The sequence below is a fragment of the Pseudorca crassidens genome, chromosome 17, assembly GCF_039906515.1.
Source record: "Pseudorca crassidens isolate mPseCra1 chromosome 17, mPseCra1.hap1, whole genome shotgun sequence".
Lineage (NCBI taxonomy): Eukaryota > Metazoa > Chordata > Mammalia > Artiodactyla > Delphinidae > Pseudorca > Pseudorca crassidens.
In genome coordinates, this window is record NC_090312.1 from 77,410,163 (window position 1) to 77,429,790 (window position 19,628).

General features: G+C 43.1%; 2 protein-coding genes across 2 annotated transcripts in view; both read right to left on the minus strand.

The window, feature by feature from the left end:
• Positions 1–16,093, minus strand: part of CLVS1 (clavesin 1) — a 212,037-nt gene extending 195,944 nt beyond the window's left edge. The window contains exon 1 of the mRNA XM_067712250.1: positions 16,060–16,093. The gene's annotated coding sequence lies outside the window, so the exon portion shown is untranslated. The remainder of the gene's footprint in view (positions 1–16,059) is intronic.
• The window catches only part of CHD7 (chromodomain helicase DNA binding protein 7), a 444,235-nt gene that overhangs the window by 26,951 nt on the left and 397,656 nt on the right, over positions 1–19,628 (minus strand). The window contains exon 44 of the mRNA XM_067712237.1: positions 16,060–16,153. The gene's annotated coding sequence lies outside the window, so the exon portion shown is untranslated. The remainder of the gene's footprint in view (positions 1–16,059; positions 16,154–19,628) is intronic.

Below are 19,628 nucleotides of genomic sequence, written 5' to 3' on the forward strand. Positions count from 1 at the left end.
CTTATTCTCTTATTCTTTTCCACAAATGGCCAAACCCATTCACCTAGTGGGTTTCATTAGTTTAACTCACGGAAAGCAACCGTATCTCAAAATTCTTCATTATACATTTCGGTTGCCACTAAGCCATTGATTAAAGAATTAGAATATAGTCATAAAGCGTTCTTGTAAAGATGTTGTTGATTTAACACTATAAGCTTCCCACTTTGTTTTAAACACAGTAGTGACATCACACACACACACTTAATTTGAATAACTTGAGTGCAGTTAAAAACAGAAGAAACGATACATAGATCAGAAATGGGCACAGCTATAAATGAAACTAAAACTGCAGACTGGTTCTGGGTCAAAGTGCCCACTGGCTTGAGAACCGGATATGCCATAAACCCAGCTTCACCATGAGGGTCCAGCCAATAGTTTAAGAGCTGCTTCTGGACAGGGAATCTCAGGAGACCAGATGGACGCAACTTTAGGGCCACCAGACAAGGAAGGAAAAACAGAGGAAAAACTTTGAAAGTAACCTATTTTGACGCAACTGCAAACCATCATTTCAAACCACATGAGAAAAATTAAACACTAAGAAAGATAACCAACAAACCAGCTTCCACCCAACTAGAGAGATAGTATAGTGCAGACCTGTCATTCTCAAGTTTGATACACATCACAATCACCAGGACATAGTGTTAAAAATATAGATCACAGATCCCCAAAGGTGCCAGGACAGGCGCAGAGTTGCCAGATACGATGCAGGTCAATGAAAATCTCTTAGCATAGGTACGTCTCAAATATTGCATGGGACACACTCATACTAAAAATAGTTATTCATTGTTTATCTAAAATTCAGATTTAACTGGTAATCTGAAAAATGACCAGCCAGAAGAAAACTGGGTTTTGCTTTTTGGCTTTTACTAACTGACAAATAACCCTGCTCCCAACAAAATGGAATACTTAATAGACCAATCTGAAATGACTTTAACATAAGTATGTTTTAGGACCTCAAAGAGATAAAGGAAGAAATAACACTCATTTAATCAAACCATAAAAGTATGAAAAAAAAACTGAGCAGATTAGCCAATTGCCCCCTGGAAATAATAATATATGTTGACATGGAAATTAACTTTTACAAAGTTAACAAACTGGATAAACCTATGACAGGGCACAGTTAAAGGAAGAAAGGATGTGATATGAAGTAATTTGCCTAGAACCCTGTACAGAGAGAGATATGAAGCTAAAAAGCACGCATGAGAGTTTAAGAGACATACAGGAGGGTGCAGAAGCTTCCTCATGCTTCTAACAGGAACTCTGTTCAGAAGACTGGATGGGAGGGCAGAGGGGTCAATGAAATGGGTAATGGCTCAGAGCTGTCCACAGCAGAGTGTGTACAGAAGGCCTCAGAGGGTGAGTAAAACAAACAAAAGCCACAAGGAGAATCCATATGGTAAAATGCAGAATACCAAGAATAAAGGTAAAAACTTTCAAAGCCACAGGAGAGAAAAAAGTCACAGAGTGACACAAAGGGACCATTAATGATGGTAGACGTTTCATTGGGGCCAGATGTGCTAGAAGGTCAGGGTGAGATGTTTAAACAGGATCGTGTACCACCCACAAACCACTCTGAAAGATCTGCAGAGGCGTTGGCATCACCTGAGACTTGGATGTAACATAATCACAGAAGCCATCTCCCATCACCTTGGTCACAGAAGCAAGTTACAGGTCACCCCATACACGCACACTCAAAAGCAGAGGTTATTCAAGGCCATGAGTCATTGGGAATCCTCTTAGAATTCGGTCTATGACACTGACCTTCAAATCATCTATCCAATTGCCTCCCAAATATCTTTATCTTAGACAACACAGGTACCGACAAAATATGTCCAAAAGTAGATAATCTTTTCCTCAACGCTTGCCCTTCCTCCTCTCTTGCAAAGCTCAGTTAACATTAACCCAGTCACTCAGGTCCAAAAACATGGCAGTCACCGTTCACTCCTCATTCCTTCTCACCACTCCCACTCAGACAGCCGGAAGTGGGACCCATCTCCCTCTTCCATCTCCACTGCCTCGGCCTTAGTCAGGCAGTGGTCTTCCTGTCCCTAGACGACTGCACTTGAAGCCAGTCTTGAAGCCGTTAAGCAGGTCCTCACGCTTATGGCTTGCCCACCCGAAGCCACATGATAGCCAATGTTCTATCATAGTTGAGTCTATCTTCTTTTGCAGCTTTTTTGAAGGGCTATAGAAATGTGACAATAAGTATTTTCTATGAGGATGGGATAAAACTTTCTAAGCTTGAGGCAGTTAGGCTGGGCAGTCAAGACAGCAACCTCCACACCCAGAGAACAAGCTTAGCCTCACAGCTGGCTGCTGGGCTCCAAGGCCAGCCCTGGATACTGAGGGGCCCCTCGAGCCTGGTCCACACAACTGTCATTCATTCTATTCATTGTGTGTCTCCCTTAGAGTTACCAGGTTGAAAACATGGTCAGTGCCTGTAGAAACGGATGCTGTTACCATAGTGACGGAGAAGTTTATTAAGATAACCCCCCATTTAGAAGAATTGGCATAGGGTCTTTTTTTTTAAACATCTTTATTGGAGTAGAACTGCTTTGCAATGGTGTGTTAGATTCTGCTTCATAACAAAGTGAATCAGCTATATATATACATACATCCCCATATCTCCTCCCTCTTGCGTCGCCCTGCCACCTCCCTAGCCCACCCCTCTAGGTGGGCACAAAGCACCGAGCTGATCTCCCTGTGCTATGCGGCTGCTTCCCACTAGCTATCTATTTTATATTTGGTAGTGCATATATGTCCATGGCCACTCTCTCACTTCGTCCCAGCTTACCCTTCCCCCTCCCCGTGTCCTCAAGTCCATTCTCTACGTCTGCGTCTTTATTCCTGGTCTGCCCCTAGGTTCATCAGTATCATTTACTTTTTTTAGATTCCATATATATGTGTTAGCATACGGTATTTGTTTTCCTCTTTCTGACTTCACTGTGTATGACAGACTCTAGGTCCACCCACCTCACTACAAACAATTCAATTTCATTTCTTTTTATGGCTGATTGATATAGGGTCTTGCACCACCCTACCTATCTTGTAAGCTGGATAATCTTACAAGAATCACTCAGCCTCGTCCACCCTATTTTTAATGGGACCATACACCTGCCCACAGCTGTCTCTTAGAAATCAAAGAGGATTTGTGAGAAAATCTCTCCAATCCCTTTAGAAAAGGGTGAGCAGTCAATTTGCTAAATTATTTTTCATGTCTGGTAGATATGTTCTGATAACTTTTATATTTTGTTGATTTTCCTGTTCAAACACTACAAAAATACCCTTAGTCATTGATGTGAAAAATGTGGGCTAATTTCTGAAACGATTGCAGCTCTTGCCAGGAAAGAGTAAGATGTAATACTGTTCTGATGTATCTCATATTTTGTCAGAACCCTTTCTTCAAAATTAATAACCTGGATGCCTTGCTCCAAAATATATGAAAGATAGGCTCTTTACAGAATTCTGCCGCACAGTTGAAACTAAATCAGCATGTGTGTCTGGAAAAAATCCATCATTTTGTGAAGCCAGTAAATATCCCTCCTTAGCAAATGTACTGGTAATGGATCACAAAGTCACTTGATCTATCTGTATGCAACCAACTATCTGAAGGCATTGCTAATTTCTGAGCTCTCATTTACAGTTTTGTTGAAGGACCGAGAACCCAGATGAAAGGTTACAGGGACGAATCTGAGTTTCCTGTGGACCTGAGCCCACCGCTCTCCCCCGGCTTCCATCCACCTGCGATAACCAGGGTGTGTCCCCTCCCACCGCCAGCGTGTGCTCGCCTAACTCCCTGAGCAATGTCAGCATCTTTCCAAGGCCCTCCAGTGGCAGAAAGCTGGAACTGCAAGACCAGGTAGACAGGCTGCCTGGAAAGCCAAGGGGCTGAGTGATTTGTCTCCACCCGCCCTCCCTGTGAACAGAGTTAGAGCTGAGAATCATGATTGATAAACATAACTAACCTTTTCCCTCACACATTCTATGTGGATAAAAATGGTGTCGAACTATGAGCCAAGTACTTCACAATCACTTCCTCCTCACCAAAACCCAATATACAGTTGGGAAACGGAGGCTGAGTCGGCAGGTCAATCACTGGAGGTCGTACAACTGGCCAGTGACAGAGCCAGACTGTGAGCTCAGGTCTCTCTGTCTTTTTCAGTAGCTTTCAGACCTGAGTGTATATCAGAATCCCTGAGAGTCTTTTAGAGCCTGGTACCAGAGCCCTGGGAGCCCCGTGGTCTGTATTTTAATGCTATCTCCTGGCAAATGTGATGTGCGTGCAACTTGAGGCCAGCTCTGAATCACACCACCTCCCGACAGTCTATCAGGAGAGCAAAGCAGGACTCTTCCACCTGAGATGTCAGCTGCTTTGGGGACGGAGCATGAGGCAGCATGGGTCTCACAGCTCCCAGAAGTTGCTCAACAAATAATATATGAGGGATATATATAACCCAATCAGTCTGCTGTACACCTGAAACAGACACACATTGTAAATCAACTATACCTCAATTTTAAAACTATGAGGTAGTTAGAGTAATCGAATTCATAGAGACAGAGGCAGAACGTACACAGCATACAGAAGGTATATAGAATGTATACAGAATATATAAAGTATACAGAAGGTACACAGAATATATACAGAAGGTATACAGAATATACAGACTATATAGAGAAGGTATACAGAAGGTATACAGAATGTATACAGAAGGTATACAAAATATATACAGAAAGTATACAGAATGTATATGGAATGTATACTGAATATATACAGAAGGTATACAGAATGTATACAGAAGATATACAGAAGGTATACAGAATATATACAGAAGGTATACAGAAGATATACAGAATATATACAGAATGTATACAGAAAGTATACAGATATACAGAATATATACAGAATGTATACAGAATATATACAGAAGGTATATGCAGAATATATACAGAAGGTATACAGAAGGTATACAGAATATATACAGAATATATACAGTATACAGAAGGTATACAGAATATATACAGAATGTATACAGACTATATAGAGAAGGTATACAGAAGGTATACAGAATGTATACAGAAGGTATACAGAATATATACAGAAAGTATACAGAATGTATACAGAAGGTATATGGAATGTATACTGAATATATACAGAAGGTATACAGAATGTATACAGAAGATATACAGAAGGTATACAGAAGGTATACAGAATATATACAGAAGGTATACAGAAGATATACAGAAGGTATACAGAATATATACAGAAGATATACAGAAGATATACAGAATATATACAGACTGTATACAGAAAGTATACAGATATACAGAATATATACAGAATGTATACAGAATATATACAGAAGGTATATGCAGAATATATACAGAAGGTATACAGAATATATACAGAATATATACAGTATACAGAATATATACAGAAGGTATACAGAATATATACAGAAGGTATACAGAATGTATACAGAATATATAAAGTATACAGAAGGTACACAGAATATATACAGAAGGTATACAGAATATATACAGAATGTATACAGACTATATAGAGAAGGTATACAGAAGGTATACAGAATATATACAGAAGATATACAGAAGGTATACAGTATACAGAAGATATATACAGAATATATACAGAATGTATACAGAAAGTATACAGATATACAGAATATATACAGAACGTATACAGAATATATACAGAAGGTATATACAGAAGGTATACAGAATATATACAGAATGTATACAGAATATATACAGAAGGTATACAGAATATATACTAAATGTATACAGAAGGTATACAGAATGTATACAGAAGGTGTACAGAATATATACAGAAGGTATACAGAATATATACAGAAAGTATACAAAATGTATAGAGAAGGTATACAGAATATATACAGAAGGTATATACAAGGGAATACTACTCAGCCATAAAAAAGAATGAATTAATGCCATGTGCAGCAACATGGATAGACCTGGAGATTGTCATACTGGGTGAAGTAAGTCAGACAGAGAAAGACAAATATCATATGATATCACTTATACGTGGAACCTAAAAACATGGTACTAATGAACCATTTACAAAACAAATAGAGTCAGAGATGTAGGAAACAAACTTACATTTACCAAGGAGGAACGGGGGCAAGGATAAATTGGGAGATTGGGATTAACATATACGCACTACTATATATAAAATAGGTAACTAATAAGAACCTGCTATATAGCACAGGGAACTCCACTCAATACTCTACAATGACCTACATGGGAACAGAATCTTAAAAAGAGTGCATATATGTATATGTATGGCTGATTCACTTTGCTGTACAGCAGAAACTAGCACAGCATTGTAAATCAACTATACTCCAATAATTTTTTTTTTAAATAAAGATTATGGTAACCAGGGACTGGGGGAGAGGAGAATGCAAAATTATGGCTTAATGAGTACAGAGTTTCGGTTGGGGAGGATGAAAAAGTTCTGAATTTGGATGGTGGTGATGGTTGCACAAAAACGTGAATGTACTTAATGCCACAGAACCGAATGCTTAAAAATAGTTAAAATAAGAAATTGTATGTTATGTATATTTAACTACAATTTTTTTAATGTTTTAATTTTTTAAAAAAGCGTTATCGTCATTAAGCTTAAGTAATTTCCTCGTGATGTATGAATTCATGAAACTTGGCAGATTTTCTGGTTCTTTCAACCAAATGAACAATTCTATCTACCTCCAAAATTTCTTTCCTAAGCAGTTATTCTTTATGGAAAGTTCAACCATTTCCTCTGGCTTAGCAGTTACTGAAACAGATACATCCTTAAATTGTAGTTTACAAACTTGACATCCATAAGCTACTCCCATTTTGCTTTTGTTTGGTTTGGTTTTGGATTTTTTAGTGGCGAAGAACTCTTGAAGAAAACAAATAAAATACGCTAAGTCCATTAGGTCATCTATTCGTGGGATAACTTGGCCTCATGGAAGCTTAATGAAGCTGGATTCCCACATACAGTGGAAACTGCTTTAATAGACAAGTAGCTAAACAAAGTGACATGTGGTACTTCACATTTGTTTTGTTATATGACATTGATTCTTTTCTTTTTTTTTTTTTTTTTTTTTTTTTTGCGGTACGCGGGCTTCTCACTGTTGTGGCCTCTCCCGTTGCAGAACACAGGCTCCGGATGCGCAGGCTCAGCGGCCCAGCCGCTCCGTGGCATGTGAGATCTTCCTGGACCGGGGCACGAACCCGCGTCCCCTGCATCGGCAGGCAGACCCCCAACCACTGCGCCACCAGGGAAGCCCTGATTTTAGATATTTTTAATGGCTTACTGACATACTATTGATACTGATTTTAGAGACACTGCAATTAATTCTTGTCATCAATATGCGTTTCTTAAAATTTAAGGTTAAAATCCACTGCAATTAATTCTTGTCATCAATATGCATTTCTTAAAATTCAAGGTTGAACGACTCTGAATCCAAGAATCGTCCGAGTAGGGCCTTCCCAGCCTCCTCTGAAGCCCAATCTGTGCTCTGCTTCTGCAGGAGACTTTCAGTTCCTTCCAGAACCAGTCAGGCCAGAGAAGAAATGGAAACACACCAGCCTCAGCTCCACGGACAGTGAACAGTGAGATAAAAAGTCCAGCCTGGGGAAGTGTCAGTCACTTACGGTGTCAGCAAGAAACCTAAGTCTAGGCGGAAAGGAGCTATAAATACTTCTGAGGGCCTCCCAAGAATTCTTGGAGAATGTTCAGGAAAATCAAGCTGCTTCCAATTGCTCTGAATTCCTTTTCCGAGTGTAGACAATGGTTCAATGTCGGCTTACTCCTCCCCTCTGGGCTCTGTTCAGGACACAGCCCACTTTTCTTTCTGTTGCTCATGTGACAAAGCCCCAGAGGACTGTCACACCAGCCATTCTTTCTCCTCCTGGCAATCAGTTAAATGCACGAAGCCTTGACTTCCTCTTATGGACTCAGATCCATGCCTTGTCTTACAGCGTTTTGCATTCTCAGCAAGCTTTTTCATTTCTGATAAATGATTGGGTGCCTGGAGAGGAGCTGTCCCTGTGGAAAGACTAGGTAGCTCAGGAGGCTGAGGAAATAAAAGTGCTTTTCTCTGATTCAAATCCCATTTGGTTAGTGGAGACAAGAGGCTATTGTCTAAAAGCCATTCACCAGCAGAGAAGGAGCAAATCTCCCCCATACCCGGGAGTCTTTGCAAAGGTCACTCCCCTGGACTTGCTGTGAACTGAATATTGTGTCCCTCCAAAATTCTTACTCTGAAGCCTCATCCCCTTAATGTGACTGTAATTTGAAGATAGAGCCTTTGGAAGTAATGAAGGTTAAGTGAGGGCATAAGAGTACGGCTCTGATCTAATAAGATTAGTGTTCTCATAAGAAAAGGAAGAGACACCAGAACTCGCTTGAGCTCTCGCTCTCTCTCGCTCGCTCTCTCTCTCTCTCTCTCTCAACCAATTCAGCCTGTATCTTGATCTTGGACTTCTGCCTCCAGAGCTGTGAGACAGGAATGTCTGCTGTTTGAGTGCTGTGTCCATGGCGTGTTGTCATGGCAGCCCGAGCAGACTCAGACAGGCATGAGCCATTTCCGCAAGCTCGCCCAGCCTTGTCTCCTTGGGCCTGCATTTGCACCCCAGCCTTTCTCCTGCCTGCCCCGGGACTAGCAGGTGACCCAGGAAGAAGCGTTTAAGGTACTAAGGTATGTAAGGTAGGTTCAGGTGGGGAAGAAGGCCCCTCCAGAAGAACACACATTCGAGAAGTATTTACTGAGCATCTCCTAGGCCCGGGACTCGGCCCAGTGAAGGCATTTGTAAGCACAGGCTGAGAGCACAAAGGAAGCAATTTTACTAGTAGCCAGTCGGGTCCAGATGCTACTGCAGCGTATTTCTTTATGATTCCTACCCTCATCTTCCAACCTTTCAGAAGCCATGGCAGATAGGCCAATGAGGTCTTTCTCTTGACCCCTTTCTTTCCTACCCTCACCCACCCTCTGACCTAGACTCATTTTGCTGCCGCCCCTTTAGGTTAGACCTGTGAGGGGAGCTCTGCTCTCAGAGCCCAGGCCGTCCAGCCCCTCATTATGCACTGCTCTGTCTTCTGCAGGAAGCACTTGCCAGACAAACAAAGCTCTCTTTTGCAACCCATGACCAACTGGCCGTGGCTTTAACTTTTTTTCCAGTTTCATCGAGCTATAGTTGACATACATCACTGGATAGGTTTAAGGCATTCAGCCTAACGGTTTGACTTACATATATTGTGAAATGTTTATCACAATAAATTTTGTTTGCCTCCATCATCTCATATAGATACAATGAAAAGAAAAACCAAAATAAGAAAAAATATATTTTTTTCTTTGTAATGAGAACTCTTAGGGTCTAGTCTTCTAATAACCTTCCTATACATCACCCTGCAGAGTTAACTATAGTCATCATGTGGTACTTTATATCCTTGGTACTTATTTATCTTCTAACTGAACGTTTGTACCTTTGGACCACCTTCCCCTGATAACTTTCGTTTTTAAATTGAGGTTTAATTTATGCACAGTGAAATGCCCAGATCTTAAGTGTACTGTCCACTCAGTCTTAACGAATGTGCATCAAAACACAGAACATTGATGTTGCCCCCAAAAAAAGTCTGTCTGCCCTTCCGCACTCAATTCTCGCTCCCTGGAGGTAATCACTGATCAGATTTCCATCACCATAACATAGTTTGCTTTACTTAGAATTTTATATAAGTAGAATCATACGTTTAGGTTTTGGCTGGTGAGGTCTGGCTTCTTTCACTAGGAAAATGTTTTTGAGGTGCATCTATCTTGCTGCGTATACCACTAGTTTGTTCCTTTTGCTTTGAGGTACCTTTTGCTTAGATGTACCACAGTTTGCTTATCCACTCTATTGATGGGCAAGCAGGATACTTCTAGTTTGGGGCTGTTATACAGAAAGCTGCTATAAACATGCTTGCACATGTTGTTTTCGTCTCTCTTGGATAAATATTTAGGTCATAGGGTAGTTGTAAGTTTAACTTTTAAAACACTGTTGAACAGGATGTACCACTTTAGGCTCCTGCTAGCAATATACGAAAGCTCTGCTTGCGGCATGTTATCTCTCATTTTATCCGTTCTAGGGGGTGTGCAGCAGTATCTCGTGATTTTCACTTGCGTTCCTGAAGGATCGTGTGTGCTTTTTCATGTGCTTACTGCCATTTCATTATCATCTTTTGTGCAATACTTAAGTCTTTGTCCAGTTTTTATTTGGTTGTCTCTTTTATTAATGAGTTGCAGGAGTTCTTGATATACTGGATACAAGTCATCTGTCATATGTATGTGTTGTGCATTATTTTTCCCTGTCTCTGAATTGCCTATCAATTTTCTTGATGGTGTTTTTTAATCCACAGGAATTTTTAATTTTGATAGTCTAATTTATTAATGTTGATCCTTTTATGGTCTGTGGTTTTTATGTCCTCTCTAGAAAATATATACCCACCTCAAGGTTGTAAAGATATGTCTGTGTTTTATTCTAGTAGGTTTATCATTTTTGCTTTCTCACGTAGATCTGTGATCCAGCTTCAGTTGATTTTTGTGCGTGGCGTGAGATGGAACAAGGTTCTTTATTTTTCCAAACAGATGCACAGCTATCCCAGCACTGCCAGTTGAAGAGATTTTCTTTTCTCCATTAAATGGCTTTGGTGCCCAGGTTAAAAATCATTTGAATGCTTTTATGTGGACTTACCATTACTTTAATATGTTTATGTGAAAAAGAGCCCCTTCCTACCAGGAGGAAGGGAAGGGCACAGAGAAATTGATTCTCATCTGTACAAGGACTATACCAGGTCTGCTGTGAACCCTCTGGAGCAGGAGCTGCCCTGTCCTCGAACAGAAGAAACCAACAGTGAATGAAACCCAGGAGCCTTCAAGCTGGGGAGGTGATTGGCACAAACCAGGGGGCATTTCTACCTGAGGCCTGATTCTCACGTTAGCTTCTCAAGCTCTCTGATGATGAGAGAGAGAGGGAAAATCAATCAAAAGAGCTGTTGGCATTTGCAAAGGACAGAGTCCCAGTTTGTTGTTTTCCATCCCCACTGAAAGAGGAATGGTCCCAGGTTCTTCATGAAGCTCTGCCGTGTGGGGCTTCTTGATCCAAAACACAGTCATTTACTCTCATTTCTAGAAAACTGCATGGAAACCTCCTCAGTGCTAGGGCACTGAGCAGATATATTTAGAGTTTTACGGCTGCTCTAAATCAGAATTAAGGAGTAAGTAGCCTGACCAATTTGCACTTTCCTATTTCCTCCTCATAAATTCTAAAGTGATTCTTATCATAGGGAAGCTGACATTTTAAGAATAGTAATTCTTTTACATCCATGGCAGATAGGTCTCTTTGAAGTTTTGGTGGAAAGCCTTCCTTCCAGCTATGGTTGTCAAAGTCACAGTGTAGGGGCCTTGTAAGTATATTGAGTGCTTGGAGACGGGCAGGAAAGGAATTTGCTGGGCACTGACTGTGCCGTGCACTGTGCTAAGCTCTTCAGAGGCAGCACCTCCTTTAATGATCACAACCACGGTACCAGGGAGGTTTCATCATTATTTTCTTCTAGATAACGAAGCAGAGACGCAGCGAGATTCTACCACTTGCTTGTGGACACAGAGCTAATTGATCCTGAGTTTGAACAGAGGACTGTCAAGCTTCAGTGCCTGTCCCTAACCACGATGTAGGCTACCTTCCTCTGTGTTGCTTTGGGTTCATTTATTTTATTTTTTGCCAGATCAAGCTATGTGTTAAAACTACCCGCCCCCCCCAAAGTGATACGGTGCCCTCATACGCTTTGGCAGCTAACATTTCTCAGGCCAGAATGATGACATGGTTGTTTCTGATTTTTCAGTTGGAATGTTTGGCAAAGAAACGCTATTTCCTCTGTTGAATCTGATGGTGTTGTTGAATACAGCCTCTTTCATTTCAGCTTCATTCAGAACAGACAAAAATCAATTTCTGCTTACGTAAAAAATAAAGTAACGTGCTCCACCGGGGGGGGGGGGGGGAGAAAAAGATCTCAGGTTCCGTGTTATTATTCTGAACAACGACAAAAGCAGGGATGGAGCTGAGCCTCTTGTCATTGCTGTTTGGGGTTTCCTTTTTTGCTGTCTTTGTGGAGAAGAAAAAAATTCTGATTTGCAGACTTTTTTTTTTCCAGCTGCCCAGATAGTCACTCTTAAAAGCCTAGGGATCTAGCTTAAAATGCCTTGTAAAGCATCTTGAAAGGACTAGGTTTTTTTTTGTTTTTTGCACATCTGAACTCCATCTAACCGTACTGGTGCAATTTTACCTGGAAATGCCCCCAGGACACCGGGTTCAGGAGCCCGCCAGGTGGCCGACATTCATCCTTTCCCTCAGTATCCTGGAAGCACCCGGCAACCCAGGACAAGCCGGACCCACGATGTTTTAGGGACAGCTGCATGCAGACGCGAGGCAGGGGTCCCGTGGGCAGCACCCTCCTCCTCCCTGAACCCCGAGGCCGCCACCCTCCTCCAGGAGCGACCCGTCCCCCTCAAGGCTCCCCCCCCCCCGCCCGGAGGCACAAACCTCCTCTCCCGTTTACTTTATCCTCGTTATTGGAGGACTTTATTTTTATGTCTACCTTGCCAGACGCAGAGAACAAACCACAACAGCGCTTCCGATTGTCTCCACACACGCTGCCCCTGGAGCAAACCCCACCCGCAGCCACCGTCTGCGAGACTGCTCCTTTCATCCGCGTGCAAACGTTTCCAACAGGCCTCTGAAAGGCAGCCACTTGCCCAGCCACGCGACTGCTTTCCCGCAAACACTGGGATTTCAGATTTCAACTGCAGCCCCTTGATTGGACATCAAAAGTCCATAAGTGGGCTTCCCTGGTGGCGCAGTGGTTGAGAGTCCCCCTGCCGATGCAGGGGACACGGGTTCGTGCCCCGGTCCGGGAGGATCCCACATGCTGCGGAGCGGCTGGGCCCGTGAGCCATGGCCGCTGAGCCTGCGCGTCCAGAGCCTGTGCTCTGCAACGGGAGAGGCCACAGCAGTGAGAGGCCCGCGTACCGCAAAAAAAAAAAAAAGTCCATAAGTGAGCGTTTGAAATGGCATTTCTAAAACGCAAATCTACCCATTTCAAGCGCTTCCGCAGGGTTGTCCGAGAACTGCACTGGTTTTGTTAGGCAGCAAGTTAGCCATGAGCAACGAGAGGTGGTCCCCTCGGCGGAATGTCCAACAGCCACCTAATCCCGCCAAGCTATTTTGCCAACCCCGCCCCAAACACGACCCCATCAGTCCTCCAAAATGGTCAGGGCACCGAAACAACCACCACCACCCCACCTCCGCCGGCTGACTGGAGGGACGGGCCTCACTCTGGCACATGCGCACATCTCAAGCTATCACGTCCTTAGATAACCTTTGGGCTCATTAAATGTTCATAAATATTCTATGAATACATACATCTAATTATAACAGACTGCATTATGGGAAGAACATGCACAGCAGAGCCTCTTGTTATATAACCTGCAGCTGTCAATTAAGACTATCAATCAACGACCTCCTGGACTAGGCAAAAACCTTGCCTAAAAAGCTCTACACCCCAGTCCTTGGGGGCCATGGCCTTCCTTGGCCTGGCCCACCTCTCTTTTGAGGTGTTCTCTCTGTTCTCTCCTTAACTTCAGTAAACTCTCTTGCAACGGGTAAGATCTCAGATTCTTCTTTGCGTCCTTACCAAGAACCAAGGCCCATGGGAGAAGGGGTCTCCAGACTCTCTTTTGCTAACAGTGTTCACCAATTTTTGAAAATTCGCTGGCACCACCCCTAGGAAAACACTCTGGTGGGTAGCATTCGTTATTCTTCACTTTCATAGTCACCTTTTTCAGATACTTACAGAGAATCTGAGCTTCGCAGCAGCCAAGAAGAAGAAGAAATAGAAGAGGAAAGACAGTGGGGGGGACATTCAGTGAAATCTCGCCCCTACCCCACGCGGGTCCACGAGGCACAGGGAGGGGCAGCTGAACACTCCCCTCCCCTCCCCTCCCCCGGCCTCCTCTGCAAGCGCCTGGTCTCATCCTTTCAACTTTAATAAACCAGGACCTCAAGGATTTCAGATCTGAAGATCTGCAAGGAAGGGGCTTGCATCCAAGTGGATCACCCTTCCCGGGGGAGAAAAATGCAAGAACTGGAAGGTACTCCTTCCAGGAAATATTTGTGAACCACTTGATATGTGCCTGGCCCTGTGAGAGGTCACGTGACAGGCCCCCCTCGTGCCCTGCTCCCCACCATCCCCTCACACTTTCCCATCTTTCCACAGGAACCACAGCCCTCTTTGAGGCCAAAATCTCTCACTTTAAGAAGCCCTCGGGGGTTCTAGAAAGAGCAACAACTTCAAAATCAGACTGATCTTGACTTCAGTAAAAGCTCTGCCTCTCTGTAGCTGTGGGTGCTTGAAAGAGCAACTTAACTCCACTACACCTCAGTTTTCTCATCAGTAAAATGGGGAGAATATCTACTTCATAGGATTATCATGAGAATTAACAAGATAACATAGCAAAGAACATAGCCCAGGGTCCAAAGCCAGTAAATGTTCAGTAAATATTAGTTTCCTCATTCTGGCCCCTTTCCATTTTCTGGTTTATTCCAAAATCCTCTGAACAGCACCAGACTTGAAAACCTACCTTCCTAATTCACCCAAGCTGCTGTACTAACACCGCAGAAGCCCAGCTCTTCTCTTTACCTCGACATCGACTTCCTGTTACATGCACGTAGGTACAAGAGTTTGTGTTCCTCTAACCCTGGCAGCCAGTGTACTAGTCAGGATTTTTTCATTGCAAGAGACAGAAATCTAATTTTTCAAACATGGTCTGGAAGTGCATTGATTCCCACCACCGAGAACTTATGTCCTGGCTTATCCAGGGCCCTGTAATGCCACCCAGCTCTCTCTGGCTCCATTTCTCATTCTGCTTTCCTTTGTGGAGCAGCCTCCTCTCCTGCTGCAGATGGCTTGTCTGATGGGTGGGAAAGATGGCTTTCTGCGGCCCCGGAATCTCATCCTCCCAGGGTATCGACCTCCATGAAAAGAGGATGCATCACCCACAGTGCCTGCACACCAACTCCAGGGATTTGCCCAACTGGCCCTGTGAGAGTTACATCTTTGTACAACTGAGGGGACAGGCAGATCACAGTGGCTGGGGCTTCTGGTGGAACCTCAGGGCAAGAGAGGGTCGTCATGACATTCTGGAGGGCACATGCCCGCTGCAGCCAAGGATCCTGGGCCCAGCGACCCAGGGCCCTACCCCTGGAGCATCAGACGAAGCCCGGCCCGACTGGGGTCTGTAATGGGAGTCAGGGGCGGGCTCCCCACCTGAACCTCCCTTGGGGGTAGGGGTAGAACCCAAACCAGGCTTTCTGTGTGATCCATAGAAACTTCGGGTCACAGAATGGGACAAGGCAGGTTTCCCCAGCATCTGGCCTCAGGAGATCAAGCTTAGAAAAGTGTGGAAAGGAACAGCAGAGCTACCCAGGGCCACTCGAGCACCTGGTCGAATGCAGGAAGTACTAAGCGCCATGACCTTGACCCTCTGTGTGGCTCAGAGCTTTGTCTTGCTGGACCAGAAATGAAGAAGAGTGAAACTGGAACATTTTCTGGCAGCTAAGTCAAGTCTTTCAAGGGTTCCCATCACACTGACAAAGCACTTCCGGCCTTACATTTATCTGCTCCCAGGACACACACACACACACACACGCCAGGTGCTGTGGTGAGGACAGTTACAGGGAAGTGTCTGCAGAGAGAACAAGAGCGTTGTTTGGCCTTTACTAGATGCCTTTTATCTGGGCATCACAGGAATACTTTTGAAATATTTAATTAGGTCACAACATGTCTGTAAGGAAGGTATTATTATTCACCTTCCCCAACTGAAAAAACTGAAACAGAAAGTTCAAAGCATTCCTAGGAAGTGGGATTTCCAGTAGCGTGACGGTCACAGATTCTGAACGTGGCCACCAACTCACCTCTTCTCCTCTCCTGCGGCCATCAGTGCGCCTTAGCAGCCGGAGGTCTAAATCCACATGGTTTAAGCTGATAAGTCCACACAACGCTGGATTCCTAAAGAGGAGGAGAAATTTTAAATATAAAAAATATTTTTAGCTTAATCTCACCCGCTTGTAGAGGTCATTGAATCCATTTCTCACTCTAGTCCTGGCCTGCAATGTTTTCTTTGAATATATCAAGGCACAGGGAACCATCCCCAGAAAACACTGGTTCCAAGACCAGACACCAGCAATTGTTGGAACATCCCATGTCTTATTAAGTTAGAATTAGTCTCTTCCTAACTCTATGCACTACGTCTATTTTTGCCCATTGGAATCCATTCATGTTTTCTTCCTTCCTTTCTATCTTCCAGCTATTACTGATTAAGAATCTACTCTGTGCTGTTTAAATTGGCTTGAGCACCAGGACACAGCATTGAAGAGGAGGGAAGGGCCCTTGCGTCACGGGGATTATAGTTTGATGGATAAAGAGAAAAAAAAAAAAGAAAACAAATGAACAAAAATTTCAACTCGTGCTAAGCCTTATAGAGGAAATGAAACAGGATGATGAGATAGTGTGGGCCCGGGAGGAGGGGCTTTCTGTGAGGGGTTATGAAGGGCTAAGGCGACATATGACCTGCAACGTGACTGTTCCTGGAATCACACAGCGTATTTCCAGCCCTCTTGCCTCGGCCTCTGCTCATATTTGAAGACAGATACCATGACACTCACGCACGCATGTGTAGGCACATGTAGGCACGCAGACACAGCTGTCTTCTTTCCTCTTGGTTAAACATCGATATTCCTCTATCATTTCAAACGTACAAATCTGTCCATCAGTGTTGCTCTTAAAATATAGCGTTCAAAACTGGAGAGTCCACTTTAAATTTGGTCTGACAGATACAGGAGGGGTGGGTCCATGCACTCACTCTCTTGTTCTGGACTCCATCCTACCATTAACTAGACTTCTGTGCTTCCAGACATTGGGGTGCCAAAGTCGCCATCGGCTTTGACAACCTGTATTCATTAGTCCTCCCATCAAGCCCTCAGCCAACTAAGTACAGGAAGTCTAGCACATGCGCTGTTGCCGAGTATCATCACTAGTATCCTGTCACTTTGTCATTTTGGGTGGGGAGGGGTAGTCAAGAGGAGGACCTGGGTCTCACCCTTTTTTTGTTAAAGCCATTTTGCTACCTGATTAATATTTTCTTTTTTTTTTTTTTTTTTGTGGTATGCGGGCCTCTCACCATTGTGGCCTCTCCCGTTGCGGAGCACAGGCTCCGGACGCGCAGGCTCAGCGGCCACGGCTCACGGGCCCAGCCGCTCCGCGGCATGTGGGATCTTCCCAGACCGGGGCACGAACCCGTGTCCCCTGCATCAGCAGGCGGACTCCCAACCACTGCGCCACCAGGGAAGCCCGATATTTTCTTTTTTTTTAGTGCAGATATTGTCATTAGGATTTTAACTGTCCTACATTTCACTCTCAGATTTGATAAGCATGACACCAACATTCAGATCCAACTCATGATATAAACATCTCCCAGGAGGGGACAGGGAAGGACTGTGGACAGTCAAGCAGTATCAACCCAACTAAAATATAATGAGCCAGTCCACAGAAAAGAGAAATATGCAAGACACCTGCTGAAATCCGAATACACTTATACATTCATTCAAGACCCAGTGAACAAAGAAAGAAGGTCATTGTGGTATTAAACCGGTGCTGAGTCTTGAATTTGAATTCTCGAAAACTCTCCTTTTGAAACTCTGTTCTAAATACGTGTTCTAGAATCTTGCTGTTCTACATATGGGCTCACCAGTTTAGGGAACACATATGTTTATTTTCCCCTTGAAAATTCCAACTTTAATCCCTGGATCATGTTCCAGGATCCCCCAGAGGTTGCTGACGGTGCTGCTGCAGTGGAAAATGAAGGGTTTTTCTCAATGTCCTGAGATGCAATCCATTTGGGGCCAGAGACTTAGAAACTTAGAACCCATAACAGCCTCACTTTTACAATCATTGATCTAATGCTGGGTTCCTTTTATGGTCATCAGTTCCCCCATTTCCAGTAAGATTCTCATCCCTAAAAAAAATTGAGGTAGAAAAAAGGAATTGAACACTTCTCCATTTATTGCTTTTCGTGTATCGTTTTCCTTGTTCATACCTTTTATTTGAGGATATAGAGAAGTTCCCCAAGAGTAAAGCAGAAAGTGATAGAAAGGAAACCTATATAAGAAATAAATGAAAGACAAATACCGCACAATGGCACTCATATGCGGAATATTAAAAAAAAAGTGAACCAAACCAAATGAAGACAAACACATAGACACAGAGAACAGAGTAGTGGTTGCCAGAGGGGAAGGGGCAGGGGGGTGGGCGAAATGGGTAAAGGGGGTCAACTGTATGGTGATGGATGGAAACTAAATTTTTGGTGGGTATACAGAAATAGACATATAATGTTGTACACATGAAACTTACATCATGTTATAAGCCGATGTTACTGCAATTTTAAAAATCTTTAAAAAAGAAAAAAATGAGATTTTACACCTATCTTTTTAGGATATTTTGAAAATTAAATTTCTAAATTCATATGTGCCTGGTCTAAGCACTATGGTAAGAAATTTCTTTAAGCTTCAGATGACATTCTCTTTCACACCCAAGGTTTTTATAATTACAAAGTATTCCCTCTTCGATCTGAAATAATTCCACAGCAACAATATCCACTGTTGCTTCTTTTAACTTCCTAGAAATAGAACTGTCGCCAAAACAAGTGGAAAATCTATCGGCAGCTCTGTTTTCACTGAGTGAGGGGTCCAGCCGAAGTCCGGTTATTTCCAGCCCTCGCTTGTGATTCGCTCTTTCCCCTAAGCCTGTCTTGGGGTTTGTATCGGGAACACGTGATTCACTTCCTGCCTCAGGCTGGGGAGGGGGGAGGATTCCACACGGACAAGCAATGCCCCTTCTCCTTTAAGCTTGACTGAGAAACCCTCCATCTTGTGAAGGGGACATTCTCAAAAGGAGGAAGTCCTGTTTCAGTCACCTTTTTGCAAGGGCTGCTGATCTTATGATCAATCCCATCACCAGGAAAGGAACTCAAATATGGGTTGCGCTTACCTAATTAAGTATGTCCCCCAAACAATATATAAAATATGCTTTTAACTCGGGGCTTTATAAAGACCCTACAGTCATGTTGATGATATATATATATATATATATATATATATAGTCAAAATACTGGTTAATACACCAGTATTCAACAAATAGATAAATACAGAAATAAAATATTAGAAATATGTATCATATATATGCTATTTTCTGAATGCTGCGATTGTTCTTAAGTGAGTTGAAATATCACTGAGGTCATAGAGTAAAGTTCCACTTGTCTCCATGTTTAGATGAGGTTATTTGAAGAAAAGAAGGAGACCGAAAAGAGGAAGCAGAGGAGTAAGGGGAGGGCTGATATTTCGGAGGACCTACTATACTGCAGGTGTTTTTGACACCTCGTTGTACTTTATGTACATGTGCACACATGACAAAACAACTCTTATTATTA